The sequence below is a fragment of the Nothobranchius furzeri genome, chromosome 10 (genome assembly GCF_043380555.1).
Source record: "Nothobranchius furzeri strain GRZ-AD chromosome 10, NfurGRZ-RIMD1, whole genome shotgun sequence".
In the NCBI taxonomy this organism is placed as follows: domain Eukaryota; kingdom Metazoa; phylum Chordata; class Actinopteri; order Cyprinodontiformes; family Nothobranchiidae; genus Nothobranchius; species Nothobranchius furzeri.
This window is the reverse complement of record NC_091750.1, coordinates 62818435-62836827: the sequence shown is the minus strand read 5'-3', so window position 1 is coordinate 62836827 and position 18393 is coordinate 62818435. Positions and strand designations below refer to the sequence as shown.

The window sequence follows — 18393 nt, the reverse complement described above, 5'->3', positions numbered from 1 at the left end:
TGGGCGGAGCCTAAGCATTATTAAATATAGATTTTTGGGAATAGTTGGCCTAATGCAAAATGTGGAACCAACGCTTGTGGGTGCATTTATCTGAAATTGAAAAGAGTTTCTTAGACAAATATTGAATGATGTCTCTGAGATAAATAACCCAGAAAGTGCATTATTTTACAAAATAGCTGTATTTTAAAACTAAATGAGAAGCTGTTGTGTCTAAAGTAACAATAACTGCTGTTAAAGTGTATTTACTCACTAATATTTGAAATAGTTAAAAGCATGCGTGTTTGTAGTGTTTTCTAAGAAGCATGCCTTACTACTGGAGCAACTGAGCCCAGCCGCCCCGCTGCCAGTAGATCCTCCAACAGAAGGCAGCATATGGAAGTTACTGAGGAATGTACTAATTCTATCAAATTGGGGAATGTCTTTTAAGTTTAGTACAACAGCACAATTAGTGGTATGATTTTACATTACTTCCCCAAGTACTGAATTAAAAAAGCATTTTTATTTTGTTTCCACATCCATCCATGCATTTTCTTCTGCTTATCCAAGGAAGTTCTTTCCACAGATCCAGTTAAATATTTTTGTTGGGGTATTGTTTATGCTGAAATGTAGTCAGTTGAGTTTCTACATCTTACATGGAGCTTTTAAATTTTTTTCCCACAATTTCCCCAAGAGCCTCTCATCCATTTAGAGCATAATGCTTCTCAATTCTGGCTTTGCTGTTATAGCGTGTGACAAAAATAATTAAATAAATAAAAAGGGATTGAGGGATAATTTAGTAAAGATCCTGCAAGCACAGTGAATGTTTAAAATCACAACTTTCTCCTTGAAGATATTTTTTATTTATGCAGAGCTGCATGCCGCCCAGAGGAAGATGAAGATATTTTAAAAAACGGTTAAACATATTCAACCTTTATTGGGTCAATTCTGGGACGTAATTTTGGGGGGGGACGGGTGGGACATGTCCCCCCCACTTTTTCAAAAGGCAGTTTTGGTCCCCTGCACTTTTTTCCGTCCAAAAACAATGTTACGCTCCATTAAATGGATTTGGTTGAGCACTAGGACCGAAACGGAAACCGCTTTACTATTAGACCCGCCCAAAAGCTAATCTATTGGCTCTGCTGATACTTGCTAACGTATTATTGGCTGTTGCTGCTGTCACTCAAGTTGTAAACAGTCAGAACGTGCTCACGTTGTTTTGCTAGTTTGGAGCCGCTAGGGAACACCGGTACTGAGTCACATCGTCAACTAGACGCTGTGTAATATCAGAGCTCAGCTCAGCTTCCATTACATAACATTTGAATAAGTGTTCATTTGTGAGTCTTTGGTAGTTAGGCACAGCCAGGAGGCAGCATGTCAAGAAAACAAAAAGTGGATATAAGAGACTTCTTTCAAAGTCAAAACGTAAGTTGGACATGTGACACCCCTGCATTAAGCTCAGACTCACCTCCTCCTTCACACACAAACTCAAAACTAACTTTTACAAACTCATCTCCTCCACATAACTGACTCCTCAGACACAATTTATTCGTATTATTATAATTATTTTTTTTATTATTACTATTATCATCATCATAATTATTATTACTAGTAGTAGTAGTAGTAGAAGTGTAACTTCAAAACTTTTATCATTTAACTTTATTGTAAACTTATCTATTGCAATGCATATTTTCCCATTAAAAAGCTCTGAAAAATGAACAGTATCATCATCGTCAACAGATTTTTTTAAGCTTAATGTCAAAGATGTACACTTTTCATTAGATTTATCTTATTTTTTCCATTTATTTTTTGTGTGTTGAAATGCAACAACTGTTTAAACACTTTTAAGGGGAAAAACATATTTAATATGTTTTTATACACTCAAATGTTAGGGTGATGATCATGTGTAAAACATTAGTTCAGCATGTCCTCTAACACAACAAATGAACAAACGGCCAGATCTCAGGAGGGACCGTTTATGTATAAATAATTTTTATACTTTTGACTAGGCCTGGGAATGTAACAAATTTTGCTGGACGATATTTTGTCCAACAAATTGTTGATGATAAACGATATTGTCAACATTATCTAGACCAAAATAACCACTAATATAATGTTAATATATCATAATAATGCAAGTACACCCTTTAAAATGCAACAAAGAAACCTTCATTTAACATTGAAATGTCCAGAACCAGAACTTCTAAATGAATAAAAATAACAAACAAAAATTAAATAAAAAAGGAATCTCACTCCCTGTTAGAAAATGTTGCACCAAAAACAATAAAAAAAGACCCAAAATAATAAATACAATGGCCTATCCATTGTCAACAGCCAAAACTGCACTCCAATAATGATAATAAATAAAAATAATAATAGAGTTGTAAATTTTTGAACTTTGATATATATATATATATATATATATATATATATATATATATATATATATATATATATATATATATATATTGAGGATGGAAATCTCAGATAGAGGAGGAGCAATGTGGTTTTCGTCCTGGCCGTGGAACTGTGGACCAGCTCTATACCCTTGCAAGGGTGATGGAGGGGGCATGGGAGTTTGCCCAACCAATCCACATGTGCTTTGTGGATTTGGAGAAGGCTTATGACCGTGTCCCCAGGGGCACCCTGTGGGGGACGCTCCAGGAGTATGGGGTGGGTGGCTTTCTGTTAAGGGCCATTCAGTCCCTTTACCAGAGGAGCGTGAGTTTGGTCCGCATAGCCGGTAGTAAGTCGGACCTGTTCCCAGTGAGGGTTGGACTCCGCCAGGGCTGCCCTTTGTCACCGGTTCTGTTCATCACTTTTATGGACAGAATTTCTAGACGCAGCCGTGGTGTGGAGTGTGTCGAGTTTGGTGGCAGGAGAATCTCGTCTCTGCTTTTTGCGGATGATGTGGTCCTCCTAGCTTCATCCAGCTCTGACCTTCAGCTCTTGCTGGGTAGGTTCGCGGCCGAATGTGAAGCGGCTGGGATGAGGATCAGCACCTCCAAATCTGAGACCATGGTTCTCGACCGGAAAAGGGTGGCTTGCCACCTCCGGGTCGGGGGAGAGGTCCTACCTCAAGTGGAGGAGTTTAAGCATCTCGGGGTCTTGTTCACGAGTGAGGGTAGGAGGGATCGGGAGATCGACAGGCGGATTGGTTCGGCGTCTGCAGTGATGCGGACGCTGAGCCGATCTGTCGTGGGGAAGAGGGAGCTGAGCCAGAAAGCCAGGCTCTCGATTTACCGGTCGATCTACGTCCCAATCCTCACCTATGGTCATGAGCTTTGGGTAATGACCGAAAGAACGAGATCGCGGATACAAGCGGCCGAAATGAGTTTCCTCCGTAGGGTGGCCGGGCTCAGCCTTAGAGATAGGGTGAGGAGCTCGGACATTCGGGAGGGACTCGGAGTAGAACCGCTGCTCCTCTGGATCGAAAGGAGCCAGTTGAGGTGGTTTGGGCATCTGGTCAGGATGCCTCCTGGACGCCTCCCCGGGGAGGTGTTTCGGGCATGTCCTGCCGGCAGAAGGCCCCCGGGTCGACCCAGGACACGTTGGAGAAGTTACATCTCCAATCTGGTCCGGGAACGCCTTGGGGTCCTGCCGGAGGAGCTGGTGGACAAGGCCGGGGAGAGGACGGCCTGGAGCTCCCTAGTTGGGATGCTGCCCCCGCGACCCGGACCCGGATAAGCGGAGGAAGACGACGACGACGACGACGAGGATGGAAAAATTATTGAGATGGGCACGTGACGTGTCAAGGGGTCTTTACATAACACCCCCCACCCCAAATCCGCACAAGCCTGCTGTGTCCCCCCCACTTCTGAAATCAAAATTTCGTCCCTGGGTCAATTGAACAGATGTTTAAGCTTTTCCTTGTTGACAGAAACAATCAAAGGTCCTCTGGATGTAAAAATGTTTCCTCATTGGGTAAACGGTCTGCCAGCATAGTCAGAGTCAAACAGACACGCAAAGAATTACTCTGGCAGGGAAGCATTTAAACATGTGGGAATACATTATGCAGAAGAGACTTTATTGATCCCACAGTGGGGAAATTAAAACAGCACATACACTTAAAGAATAGGGAAAAATAAAAAATTGCAACCTACTGTAACCATTAGGATGAAAACAGCATTAACACGTATTAAAGTTGGAAGGCAGAGGGAAAGAGACTGAGAGCATGCGGCTCAGATATGAATTAGGCAGGAGGAATGGGAGCTGTTCCTGTCAAGTTTCCTACTTTAGACAACTTCAATAGGTCTGCAATTATCTGTCAGCCATTAGAATGAATTTTAATCTGATTTAAGACGAGATCGGCTGCTTATTTCCATGTTTTTCAGCAAAAAATACAGTAAGATAACTAAATTGGTAAATGAAACAAAAATATATATTCTTTTTTGTGGAAAATTTGTCCAAATAAGGAGGAATGGAAATATCTGGGAAGTATTTTCATAAATGACCAACATTAATGTTAATTTATCCAATAATTTCAGTCATGGTGTGGATGAGTTGCTCGTTTAGAGGACTGTTTTTTTCCCTCCCTCACAGTGCCACAGTGCTCAATGCGTCTCCAAGTGCGCACGACCCGTCTGCAGCTGCAGCGCTCCGCAGCGCGCCTGCCACACACATCTGGATACTCGCGGATCCTCAGGCGTCGCTCTTTGCTCGCCCCCCAACAGGTGGATTAAAGCGACTCGTCATAAACACCGGAACAACGAGTTCCAAACCAAAACGGAAGCACCAGGTGTGATCTAACCGTGGAAACTTGCGTGGTGGAAGCTCATTTTCGTCTCTAGGCTTTACCCCCCCCCCCCCCCCCCTTTTTTTTTTTTTTGCGCGGTGATCTGAATGCGGCTTTTTGGACTTGCGTTTAGACCAAATGGATGTCAGAACATTCCGGATCAGGATGTAAGAAGTACAGCCAAGTCTCCACGCAGAGGATTCATGAGTGGAAAAATGCAGACTAGACAAGAAACGCAACAACATGACGAGCTGCAAGGGTTCAATGGACCAAAACACCAACAAGCAAGGTCCTCCTATAGATCCGCACTGCTGTTGCACATCTGGGATGGAACCGCATGCTGAGAGTTGGGCTGGAACGTTTGTGTGCAGTTTTCCAAAGGAAAAACGCTGATCTTTAATGGTCGAAGTTCCAATGATCAACAATCTAAAGGTTTGTTGTTTCAGTGTGAATATTGTGAAATATCCTTCAAACGCGTTCAGATTCAACCCACATGTCTGTAAAATGGAACTAATAATGCGTTGAAACTAACACTAAGTCCTTAACTGGATATTAACAGCTCTCAAAGCGATCGCGAATGTATTTAAGTTAAACTGTCAACAAAAACCTCATACATGCGCGGTGAACCAGATTACGCTGAACTGTTGTGATTAGTGAAAACTGCAGCATCATTTTTTTAGTTAGAGCTCAGAAGAGGTACCAAAACAAATTTAAAAAAGCTGCAGAATCTCAAAAATGGTGACTGAATGTTGTTTGAGCAGCAGGGGCACCAGAAGGGGTGGCCAAATGGGGGGCTGGTGCTGATTTTTGAGGAGGCTCATCAAATCCTTCTGATATAAGCCACTTTGAATTAATATTTTTTCAGTTTTTTTTGTGCTATGAAGAACAAAAAGATGAGAAGCATGAATAAATCTTTAAAAAGTTGCAGCTTCTTGAAACTTGTCCTATTTGTATATTAACTGAAATCTATTTAGACTTTTTTTCCTGAGTTGTAATAGTTCTGTGGTCGATAAAAAATATATTTATAAAGTTCTTTGCATAAAATCCTTCTAACAGAAAACAATTTCAGCAGTTTTATTCATGACAGCTTCAGTACCATCCAGAATGAGCTGTTTCAGGGTTCGATCGCTTTAAGAAAACAAGCTGGAGCTGGCCATGCCCACCCAACAATATGCTCAGGCTGCTATAAGCTGAGAAGCTTTGATGTTCCGGAGGGGATTGGAGCAGAACTGCCAATCCTCCAATTGTAGTTCTCTCTTACACTTGAAAGGTGATTCTATGTAACTGTCCCTGTTTGTGATGTCACACAAATGTCACACTTTTAGAAACACCTTGTTTTTAGGCACGCATTTCCTAAAGACAAACACTGACGAAAAAAATGCATGGACATTTTTTTACACATTTGGAGGCAGTAGAGACCCAAATCAAAGCACAATGCAATGAAAAGGTTGAGTTTTGCCCTTTTAACGTTCATGAAACATTTTATGTGTATAAAACCTCCTGGCCACATGAGGTGGAGGGGTGATACCAGCTGATTTTGATGGTGGTTTTCTCCTTCCAACCCTTACTTGGGGCCGCCTTTGCTGAGCTGAGCCACTTTCTAAGATCCTATATCATTTTAGTATATTTTAAAGAATTTATACTAAATGTTAGTGCACTGAGAGCCTCTGTGTATGACTGAAATATAGTATTATTTTTAGATGTGTGCACAAATATTGGAAAAATATTTACATGTCCTCCTGCACTATCCCCTCCCTTGCTCTGCTGCTCTCCTTCTGTGCTTGCTTTCTACTTCCACACAGTCACCCCGTCACCTTTGGCAAAGCCTGACTAATGTTCTTTACCTTATTGTTAGCCTCCATTGTAACTGCACTGTTACATCCTCATTTGTAAGCAGCTTTGGACAAAGACATCTTCCAAATACATAAACATACACTGTTGCACATGGATGTATTACTGTGGCTATTTCTGTCTCTGGTAACAACAGTATGCATAGAGTTTTCATTCGCCTTTAGCTCAAGACCACTAGAGGTACAAATCAGGTTTAAACAGTAAATAACTCATTTTTCAATCTTTGCATTTCAAAAAAGAAATTAATTTAGGCAGTTGCCAAGCATTTGTCCAATTCTAAACTTTGAAATTGTTTTAATTCATGCTTCTGATGACATTATTTAACACAAATGCATCTTGCATTAAATTGAGGCAGGTTAGAAACTAATATGTTTGTCTAGAGAACCCAATAAACTGAGACATTTTGGTTCTACATTCTTTGCAGGAACTCTAGTTTGCTTGGCACACGTGGCTCTGTACATTCTTACACCCATGGTGTTCTGCAAATGCTTTAAATGCCTGAATCTCACATACTGCTTAGGTATGTAAAAAATATCGACATGGCAATATATCGTGATATTTTTTCTAGCAATATTATATCGATATAGCTGTGTATATCGGTAGCTGTGTATCTAAATTTTGGAAGAATTTACATGGAAACAGTTGTGTATTTTGTTTTCCTTTTGGTGCAGTTCAAACATTGACCACTAGGTGGCAGCCGTATGCAATAGGTTTAGTTTCCATCATTAAAATATACATCCCTGTATTATAGTTCAAATACCTCATGTTAAACACGTTAAGTATCAGTTTGGATTGTTTGTTGAATTTTCCTACAATACAGTCAGTCTAAAAAAATCGCTAATACCGTCTGACTGAAAGTATCACAATATATCGTGATATATTGTATCATCTCCCCATATCGTTATACGTATCCAAGCCCCCACAATGCGGGTTTGAAACTGAAGCCAACACGGAAGTGAAATAAATTGCAGTTCCACCCTCATCCGCTGGGGGCTGGTGTCAGAAGCGAGCAAATCCTCATTGACTCCCATGTTAAAAATACCAATTTCACAGCAGAAATAAACATGTTTACAGCCTGGTACCAAAACATGTTTTTTGTTTAAATGATCTAGTTTACACTCATGACAACTCTGAGGGGGGTGCATTTTTTTGTCACTCTTCTGTGTAAGTGTATTAAAAGCCTAAAATTCTGTATAATTGATGAGCATCAGACCCGCGTGACCACAGAGCTAGCTCCGTCGAAAGGCCTCAGTGGCCTCAGTCTGAGCCTCGGTCTCGCCTGAAAACTGTTCCGCGATTTTTAGTCTCTGAACTTAGACCAGTAGTTGTAGCGTTTGTGTATTCTTTTATTTATTTATTTTTTTTTGTGCAATTGTGGGACAAAATGACTTGCTGTGGTATTAATTGCATTAATAAAGCGTCCAAGGAATCTCCACTTCATTTTTTCGGTAAGTAAAATTATATTCATGCATTTTAGGTCACTGCCGCTTTTGCACTAGTTGAGCTTATCAAAGCAGCTAGCTAACTACCATTTTAACATGTACTGTTTAACCATGAAATGTATGTACGGTGAAATAATTAATAGGGTATATGTAGATGGGTGCAGTGTTGGGAACGTTACTTTAAAAAAGTAATTAGTTATAGTTACTGATTACTTTGTCAAAAAAGTAACTCAGTTACTAACTGAGTTACAAGATCATAAAAGTAACTAATTACCAACAAAAGTAACTACTTAGTTACTTTTTTCATTAAAGAATGCGAGAATTACTACAATAGTGAAATATAAATGACTAATGACTGGAACATAATAAAATGTTTGTCCAAATGTTTATATAAACCTGAATAATTTAAATAAATAAGCACTTAACAGGAGGAACTACTAACAGGAGCATTACACTAATCTAGACTATTAAAAGGTCACTGTGTGATATTTAACAAGACCCCACTCAGCTAAAATTTAAAATTGCAAATAGAAACACCTGTAAAGGTTCCCGAGTCTTTAAATGGTATCTCAGTCTAGTTAAATTACAGAAATAAATGTAATGTTGTACAGCATTCTAATTTTTCCAGCTTCACATAATTGTGTGTTTTTAGTAGCATTTCTGTTGCTGGTAATCTAGTAACGGTTAAATAAATAAATAAAATCCTTTAAAATGACACTAGAAGAGGCACAAGCCTGATGGAGGACTTACATTTACTAACTTGGGTCAGACCCAAACACAGAAGAGCTGAAGCTGGGTGGTAAACACACACAGGTAGTTCTAATAACACCTGAGCTCCATGCCGTCTGAGACTGATGCATCAGTGTTACAGCGGGACTAAAGACATGATCAGAAACAGGTTACAGCCGGATGATCTAGGAAGGCAGAAGATCAGGACGTCTGAGCGGTGAACAGGTGAGCGGACCTTCGGGACGTCCCGCTGTCACGTTAAGAAGGGCACTGCTGCAGATCCACAGATTCGCTGCTGCAGCAACAAATCTGCGGGGGGTCTGCAGCCGTAGACTATTCATCACGTCTTCCTCGTTCTTCACGGGCCGTGATGCTCCTGATCAGCTGATGACAGCTTCAACACACCGCGCTGCTTAACGCACGCATTTTCTTATCAGTAACAGAAACGACGTTTTGATAAAAGAAGACGTAATTAATTAGTTTGCTCGTTACAGAAAGAAATATTTTTATTAACGCGGTTATTTTAAACGGAGTTATTCCCGTTGTGTCTACAGAATGCAGCGACTGAGACCGTGAGGGTCTCCGCCCACCCCAATCATCATCGTGTTTGTAAGTGTGTTATCGACACCTCTCTCTCCCTGGCTGCAGCTGAAGTGTGGCGGTCAGAAAGCCTCACACTGCTGCTCAACGTTCTACATGCACATAGTAACGCACAACGTTCCGTCCCCAGTAACGGTAACGGCATTGCAACGGCGGGAAAAGTAATTAATTCGATTATTCCGTTACCTATAAAAGAATGCCGTTAGAAACGCCGTTATACTTAAACGGCGTTACTCCCAACACTGGATGGGTGTAAAACCCAGTGCATTTAACATAAAAATGGGTTGAAATATGACCTGTTGATGGAGCTCTCGGAAGGACACTTCTGTGTTCCATTCTTCCAACCGGTTATCCCCAGCGGTCAGCCCGGTGCGTCTCTGACTGCTTCGGCGCCTGTCTGCTGCGCGGGCTGACCGCTTGTGGAGCTCTCGGACTCAGAGAGAGACCTGACCGCAGGAATACTGCAGCTCGGAGAGTTGGTTGATAGTGCTTGATGTTAGTCTCCAGACGTCTGTATGCCATCAGATAAACTCGCTCGTTTTTTTATATTTTTTGCATATTTGTAAAATAGTGGTGGTGGGGAGCGACTAAATAACTAATTTGTTCACAAAGAGCCGCGACCGGGTGCCCTGTTCTCATACGAACTAGTGCAGTTTAATAAAATGAAAATTAGTTAATAAAATTGATTATTAAAAGGTTCATATCCTATCCAATAAGGCGACAGACTCAAGTGTTTGGTTTTATATATATTTTTTTATAAATTTAGCATTTTGTATTACTCTTTATCCTAATTTTAGACCTTTTACTACAGGCCATGATGATCTATAAAGTATTTTAAACCCATATGCTTAAGTAGTTCTTCGTATGAAGTTTTCCTCTAGGTGATCCAGAGAGGCTTGACCTTTGGGTAAGCAACCAAAGAAGAGAGTGCTGGACTCCCAATTCACACTCCCGCTTGTGCAGTGAACACTTTCAGAGTCATCACTTCACCACGGACTCCAGGGTACAAACACATTACTTCATATTTTGGTTAAGATTGAAAAAAATTGAAGCATTAGCTGTATGATTTACAGATGTCACATTGCTGTGTAACAAGAAAAAAAATTCCGCCTCCCTTGAACTGTCTGTGACTACGGCTGTTTAGATGGGGAAACAATCACGCTATTAATTTCCATCTAATTCTAGCGATATTTAAACAAATTAATTTTTTGTCAGTCTTTAATGTGTAACTTTATGTATTGGGATGAATGAAAAATATTCATTTTAAACTAAAACATTAGGCATTTAAGGAGAAATTAACAAAATAATAAACATTCTACTGGTGTCAAATAAATCAAACTGTAATTAAAATATATATATATTTTCAAAGTCTGGATTCAGGATAAAATCTAACAACATATGCTTTATAAATAACAAACACTCTCCACATGGCTTTTACACACACACACACACACACACACACACACACACACACACACACACACACACACACACACACACACACACACACACACACACACACACACACACAACACCATCCCATTGCCTCCAACCAAATTTATTTTTATGTTTAGGTGTAACAATCTTGTTGATTATACACGTTTATTTTATGTTATATATTGCAACAGGTGAACAGCTCAACCACAAAAAAGTTAAATAATTAATGATGTGTAACAAAAATGCTCACTACATTCTCTGTAGTACAAATATAACATATCTGAACAACAGCTTGTACTCGATGTACAAATGTTTACACTAAATTGTAACATGTCATTCCTTTACACTCGCCCATTTGTCAAGAATAGCATCAAATGAGGTAGACTGTTTTCAGTAGAAATCACTGCCAACTGAGTCAAGCGATCATTGCTCGTACTCGAACAAAGGTATTTTTTTTAAGCTTTAGCTTACTAAATGATCTCTCAGCAGATGCAACTGTCAAAGGCATGGTGAGGAATACTCTAAGGCAGGGGTGCTCACACTTTTTCAGCTTGCGAGCTACTTATAAAATGACCAAGTCAAAATGATCTACCCTACTACAAAACATGCATAACCACATGAGCCAATATAGCCATGAGTCAGTAGTCATTACAACATAATTAACTACATAAACTTTTGTCATTACCTGAGTTTACTCTGATGACCAGTGTTGGGAACGTTACTTTAAAAAAGTAATTAGTTATAGTTACTGATTACTTTGTCAAAAAAGTAACTCAGTTACTAACTGAGTTACAAGATCATAAAAGTAACTAATTACCAACAAAAGTAACTACTTAGTTACTTTTTTCATTAAAGAATGCAAGAATTACTACAATAGTGAAATATAAATGACTAATGACTGGAACATAATAAAATGTTTGTCCAAATGTTTTTTATAAACCTGAATAATTTCAATAAATAAGCACTTAACAGGAGGAACTACTAACAGGAGATTACACTAATCTAGACTATTAAAAGGTCACTGTGTGATATTTAACAAGACCCCAATCAGCTAACATTTAAAATTGCAAATAGAAACACCTGTAAAGGTTCCCAAGCCTTTAAATGGTATCTCAGTCTAGTTAAATTACAGAAATAAATGTAATTTTGCACAGTATTCTAATTTTTCCAGCTTCACATAATTGTGTGTTTTTAGCAGCATTTCTGTTGCTGGTAATCTAGTAACGGTTAAATAAATAAATAAAATCCTTTAAAATAACACTAGAAGAGGCACAAGCCTGATGGAGGACTTAAATGTACTAACTTGGGTCAGACCCAACCACAGAAGAGCTGAAGCTGGGTGGTAAACACACACAGGTAGTTCTAATAACACCTGAGCTCCATGTCGTTTGAGACTGATGCATCAGTGTTACAGCGGGACTAAAGACATGATCAGAAACAGGTTACATCTGGATGATCAGGGGGTCTGAGCGGTGAACAGGTGAGCGGACCTTCGGGACGTCCCGCTGTCACGCTAAGAAGGGCACGGCTGCACACCCGCAGATTCGCTGCTGCAGGTGGGAATCTGCGGGGGGTCTGCAGTCGTAGATATTCATCACGTCTTCCTCGTTCTTCACGGGCCGTGATGCTCTTGGATGAAAACATCTACCTCTAGCTCCTGATCAGCTGATGACAGCTTCTACACACCGCGCTGCTTAACGCACACATTTCCTTATCAGTAACAGAAACGATCGTTTTGACGTGGGCCGCTGCTGTAAAAAGTGAGGCGCGAACCGGAAAAGCTTCTGCCGATCACAATTCAACAACGGATTATGAAAGAACGGATAACGTTCGAAACACGCAGATTCTTCCTGATGTGAGAGGTGAGTCTCCACTTTGTTTTGGTTGTTTTGGCGTCAACATCATCCTAGCTCGCCGACACCTCTCTCTCCCTGGCTGCAGCTGAAGTGTGGCGGTCGGAAAGCCTGTTGCTCAACGTTCGACAAGCACATAGTAACGCACAACCTTCCGTCCCCAGTAACGGTAACGGCGTTGTAACGGCGGGAAAAGTAATTAATTAGATTATTCCGTTACCTATAAAAGAACGCCGTTAGAAATGCCGTTATACTTAAACGGCGTTACTCCCAACACTGCTGATGACTAGCACAGAATGGAATCAGCCAGGGATGCATAGTCCAGACAGTGACAGCTCACAGCCAGCCTCAAGCACACTTCCAGATTTTCATCAGTCATGGTGGAATGGTACTTGAACTTGATGATCTTCATGTGTGAAAAGGCTGACTCACATAAATAGGTGGAGCCGAAAAATGCAGTCAAAAACATGGCACATTTCCTCACGTTGGGGTACTTAACCTCTGTGAGTAAGTTCCAGAACTGTTCATGAGCTCTGGACTTCAGCTGAATGTCGGCTTGTAATGTCAAAATCTCATCTCCCACTTGAGGAGCGTTCAGGTGAAACAGTGTTGCAATTTTTGATGAAAGTGAATCAACCTCAGCATCGTCCAGAAAAGGATAGCACATGAATGTAGCAACTGGCTCGAGCAAAGTAAAGTCTTGAAAGTGTTTGTCAAACTCTGCCAAACATCTGTCAATCTGCTCTGTGTAGCGTGCACTGTCTAGCTGCACACTGGCCGTCCCTTGCATCTCCAGCTCTGATGCCAGGTTCTGGAAGTTTGTCAAATCATGGCACTGCAGTTTGGAGGAGTGATGTTGCATTTTTCATTTGAAAGCATTAACTGAGCTGATCATATTGATCACTGTTTTGTCTTTTCCTTGCAGCTCTAAGGTCATTCAACATGTTTGTCAGATCAGTTAAAAATGCTAAGTCTAACAGCCACTGACTGCAGTTTAGTTCCTTGTATTCTGCATTTCCAGCTTCACGAAAAAAATCCTTTATTTCTGGACAGAGTTCTCGAAATATTCGCAGGAATTTCCCTCGACTGAGCCATCTCACAGCAGTGTGCAGCAACAGCTCAGAGTGGTCACACTCAGCCTTCTCCAGATGAACACGGAATAGCCGTCTTTGAAGTGATCTGGCACGAAGAGAACAGCCAATGTTTTTTGCTATGTCCATGATCTCTTTCATGTTGAACATTTTAGTGCATTACACTTGTTGATTGATTATGCAGTGGTAATTCACGAAGTTTGGAAAAGCATCATCCTCTCTGCACTTGGCAATAAATCCGTTCAAACGGCCAACCGTTGCTGGTGCTCCATCCGTGGTGATGGACACTAGTTTATGCACTGGGAGCTGGGTTTTCTCAATAAAGTTTTTGAACGACTGAAATATGTCCTCTCCTCGGGTCTTTTCTTTCAAGGGCAGCAATGTTAATAGCTCCTCTTTTGCAGAAATATCAGTAAACACCATACGAATGAAAATGCTCATCTGGGCTGTGTCACTCACGTCCGTAGATTCATCCAACTGCAGTGAGAAACACTCGCAATCTGTGATGTCCTTCCAAAGTTGCTGGGTCAAATCTTCAGCAATGTCTTCACTGCACCGTTTAACTGTACTTCTTGACAGCTGGAGAACTTTGACCGAAGATAACATTTCTGCCTTGTTTTTAAAATCTTGGAACAATGAGTCAGCAGCTTCAACAAATGCCTCTTTTACCATCTCCCCGTCTTGGAAGGACTTCTTTTTTTTTTATAATGAGGTGACTCACCCGGAACGATGATTCGGTGGCGGCTTTGGCTTTTGAAGTATGTTGTGAGAAAAATGACTGCTGTCCGGACAACTAGCCTTTTAGTTCCTTCACCTTTCTTTTTCTCAGTTTGCTGTTCGGCGGGAAGTATGTGTCATATTTCCCATGAACAGTCCGAAAATGCCGCTCCACATTTCCTTTCTTTGGTAATGCTATGGCAGACAGGCAGATGAGGTGAACGCACATCGAAAATGTCTCCGTGAAAAAAAAGTCCTCCTCCTCCCATTCCGTATGAAAGTGATACATTTTTTTCTTTTTACATAGGCCACTCATTTGACCTTTCTGAAGAAAACCAAGCACTAAAAATGGAATATTACTTGCTGACTAGCTTGCTAGTTTTGCTGCTGTTGTGCGCCGTCTTGCGCATGCGCTGTGATCTATGACCGGAAGAAAAAGATACCACGTTTGACATCTCATATTGTTCCTCTCCACTGCCAGGTTAAATCAATGAAAAACACACCACTGCTCATCTCAAACCATGCTTGGAGTAAATGATTCATGAGGTCACACGTATAGACGTAATCTATATAAATAAGAAGTTGGATCTTTGAAATAGACTTTTATTTTGAAGCACTGAAAGTGTGTGTGATTTCCTGTCTAGCCCTATGTTATTTACGGACATTGACACGGCTAGCGGTAAAAATAGAATCCAATCCCCTTTGATGGCGAGGCCGATTTAGATCACTTTTATAGACTATATTGAATACTTTTTGAAGCGGTGATGTAAAAACTGACTGGCTGCCATATATATCAATCAAGTTACAGGATGGCTGATAGGCTGACATAATTTTTCATGAGATCCACCCACCTTTGCGATCGACTGGTAGATCGCGATCGACGTAATGAGCACCCCTGCTCTAAGGACTACTGTCAAATTCGGGAACACCAAATCAAGATTCTCCTGAATGAGGAAATTTAGCTTCTCAAGAGCTTTGCAACCCTTCAGTAGCCGGCTTGCTGGGTAGATTTCTTGAATTATATCTCTGGAAACATTAGCGGTAGTCATGGCAAATGTGATAACTGATTCCTCCAGCTCAGTTTTTGTCATCTGATCCATTTTAGTGATGAATTTAAATTTCTCACACACAAGCCAAAGATTGGAAATCCTGTCTGATAGCTCTTGCAGGATGGTGTCGACAATGACATTGAAAACCATGCACCTAAAGTGCATTTCGGGTTCTTCTCCATGATGAGCATTGCTGGAATTGCCATCTTGTCCCTCTTCTTCATCATGTTGACCTCTCTGTTCCTCTCCCTCTTCTTCGTGTAAACCTCTCTGTTCTCTCTCTCCTTCATCATGTGGATCTCTCTGTTTCTGTCTCTCTTCTTCATCCGTCAATCGTGATTACGTTATTCCGTAAGGTTCATGTTCAGCCAATCAACTACTTTGACATCAGCGGGAGATTACAGATACAGTATTTTGCTCGTGCCCTTGCTGCCCTGGGCCCTTTAGAGTTCGTGGGCCCTGGGCAATTGCCCAGTTGCCCATATGGTTAATCCGGCCTTGCTCCCACCTCCACGTTAGCTTTGGGTTAGCTTCAGGTTAGCTTGTAACTAGTTTGACCGGGTGTCGTCATTTGATCCCAGCCTTACAGCCCCACCATCAGCTCCACCTCTCTTACCTTTTGTGGAATTTTCTGGGCTTGACGGAACCTGTGACACAGTCAAAATGGCGGTGGTGGCCACCTCCCATTTTCCCTCAAAAACATGTTATTGGAGCCTATAGAAACCCATTGTCCATATATATATATATATATATATATATATATATATATATATATATATATATATATATATATATATGTGTGTGTGTGTGTGTGTGTGTGTGTGTGTGTGTGTGTGTGTGGTGTGTTGATGTGCGTATTGTATTGTCAGAATTTCACCAATACACATCCCTAATACTGCTGTATGTATCCATATGACTGTCTCAGAGGCATCCTTGAACAGTCTTGGGTAGACCCTGGCCTCTGTTGCTTTTGTCCTGAGGGCCTGTTCTTAATCCCTTCTCAACCCTAACTCACTGGGATTTCTGGACATCAGCCACTTACTCTGTCTACTATTCAAGTTCAATTCAATTCAAGTTTATTTATATAGCACCAAATCACGACAAAAGTCATTTCAAGGCCCTTCACGTTGTAAACATTCCAACACAGGTCAGTTCATAAAGCAAATCAGAAAAAAGTTTCCTAAAGAAGGAACCCAGCAAATAGCTGCAGCAATCCTCAGCATGCAGCGACAGTGGAGAAGAAAGTTCCCTTTTAACAGGAAGAAACCTCCAGAAGACCCTGGCTCAGTATAAGCAGCCATCCGCCACAACTCACTGGGGATCAAGAAGACAGAGCACACACACACACACACACACACACACACACACACACACACACACACACACGCACAACATTTACACCAAGTAGTGTTTCTATGGTTATATTGTAATTTCTTAGTAAATATTCTATTTGGTGAGAGATAAACTTTATTCTATTTATCCTAGTGAATCTATAATTAAACGGGTAAACTAGTGGTGGCACATTCAAATGTCAAAGAAAGTAAAATGTTATTATCAGGAGAGGGAGAATGTTTAAGTGGTTGGCAGCAGTGTTCAAGCCAATGGCCCCCTCCATGAGGCCACCACAGCTCAGCAGATCATCACTGAAGCTTCTTCTGGGGAGTAAAACACTTAGAGAAAAAATAAAGTTAACAGCTGAAATAGCAGGAAATAATAGGCAGGCATTGCAGACTTGCAATGTTAAAACAGGCCTACCTGGTTACTCCATATACATATTTCATGAGCATTTTTTAACTCAGAAGTACCCCTGAAGGAATTAGTTTAGCATCCTTTTTATCAAAACCTATTTTTAGCCTGAGAGGGTTAAGAGCAAATTGTAGAAGAAAGTACTCGAGTGTGGAAAGTGGTCAGTATGTCCTCCAGCACTGTAAGCCTATAGCAGAATATCTACAGAGATAACTCTGGATAACCTAGCCTTTGAGATGGCGGCATGTTGGATGCAGGGCAAGGGAGAGTAGTCTTTACCGACTGTACACTCCACATCCCTCTACTCCCCCACTTGTCCAGATCTGGGCTAACATAAAAATGTTTTAAGCTTAGTCTTAAAAGTAGACAAAGTGTCTGCCTCACGGACTAAAGCTGGGAGCTGGTTCCACAAGAGAGGAGCCTGATAGCGAAAAGATCTGCCTCCCGTCCTATATTTAGATATTCTGGGAACCACCAGAGAGAGATGAAGAAACCACCCTTCGTCACAATTTTGACAGGTCTATTGTTCTTTGACCTTTATGACCTCTCCCCCAAACCACCTTACGTCAAACTTGACAGGTGTATTGTTTTATGACCTTTTGTGATATCACCTTTTATGGCCCCACATGTCAAGAAATGAATTGATGACTGTTGTGTAACCCATGAAGTTATTAATTGTAATCCCCAGGACCCCTTCTCTCAAGATGCATATTGATGATCTGTTTTGATGTATTCAATCTGCTCCACTTTACGTCAAGTTAGAATTGAAAACTCATTTTGTGTTAGGATACCTCACCCCACAGTTCCCACAGCCCCTCCCTTTCATACGTAATACCCCATATCCCTCCCTCCAACCCTGCTTGCCTCTTTAAAAGCTCTGATCCATTTCAGTGGACAGACCGAGAACGGTCAGAATGGCGAAAAGCAGAAGAAATACCTCTAAGAAAATGTTGAAGCAAGAGAAGATGGATGAAGTGTCTACAACCGATGCTTCAACCTCTACCCGAGAGGTGAAGGAGGTGAAAGACGAGAGCGTGGACACACCGTCGCCGCTATCACAGACCTTGCTCTATGAAAAATCCATAGCCATCCATTAGCTGCCTGCAGAGGGTGGTGCTCCCCACAAATCTACATTCTACATGTGTAGAGTTCAGCTTCCTCCTTTTG

At 41.0% G+C, this 18393-nt stretch overlaps 1 protein-coding gene across 1 annotated transcript in view; it reads left to right on the top strand.

Moving 5' to 3' along the window:
- The first annotated feature begins 4913 nt into the window (after positions 1–4913).
- The window catches only part of trpc4a (transient receptor potential cation channel, subfamily C, member 4a), a 75044-nt gene continuing 61564 nt past the window's right edge, over positions 4914–18393 (top strand). The window contains exon 1 of the mRNA XM_015961628.3: positions 4914–5143. The gene's annotated coding sequence lies outside the window, so the exon portion shown is untranslated. The remainder of the gene's footprint in view (positions 5144–18393) is intronic.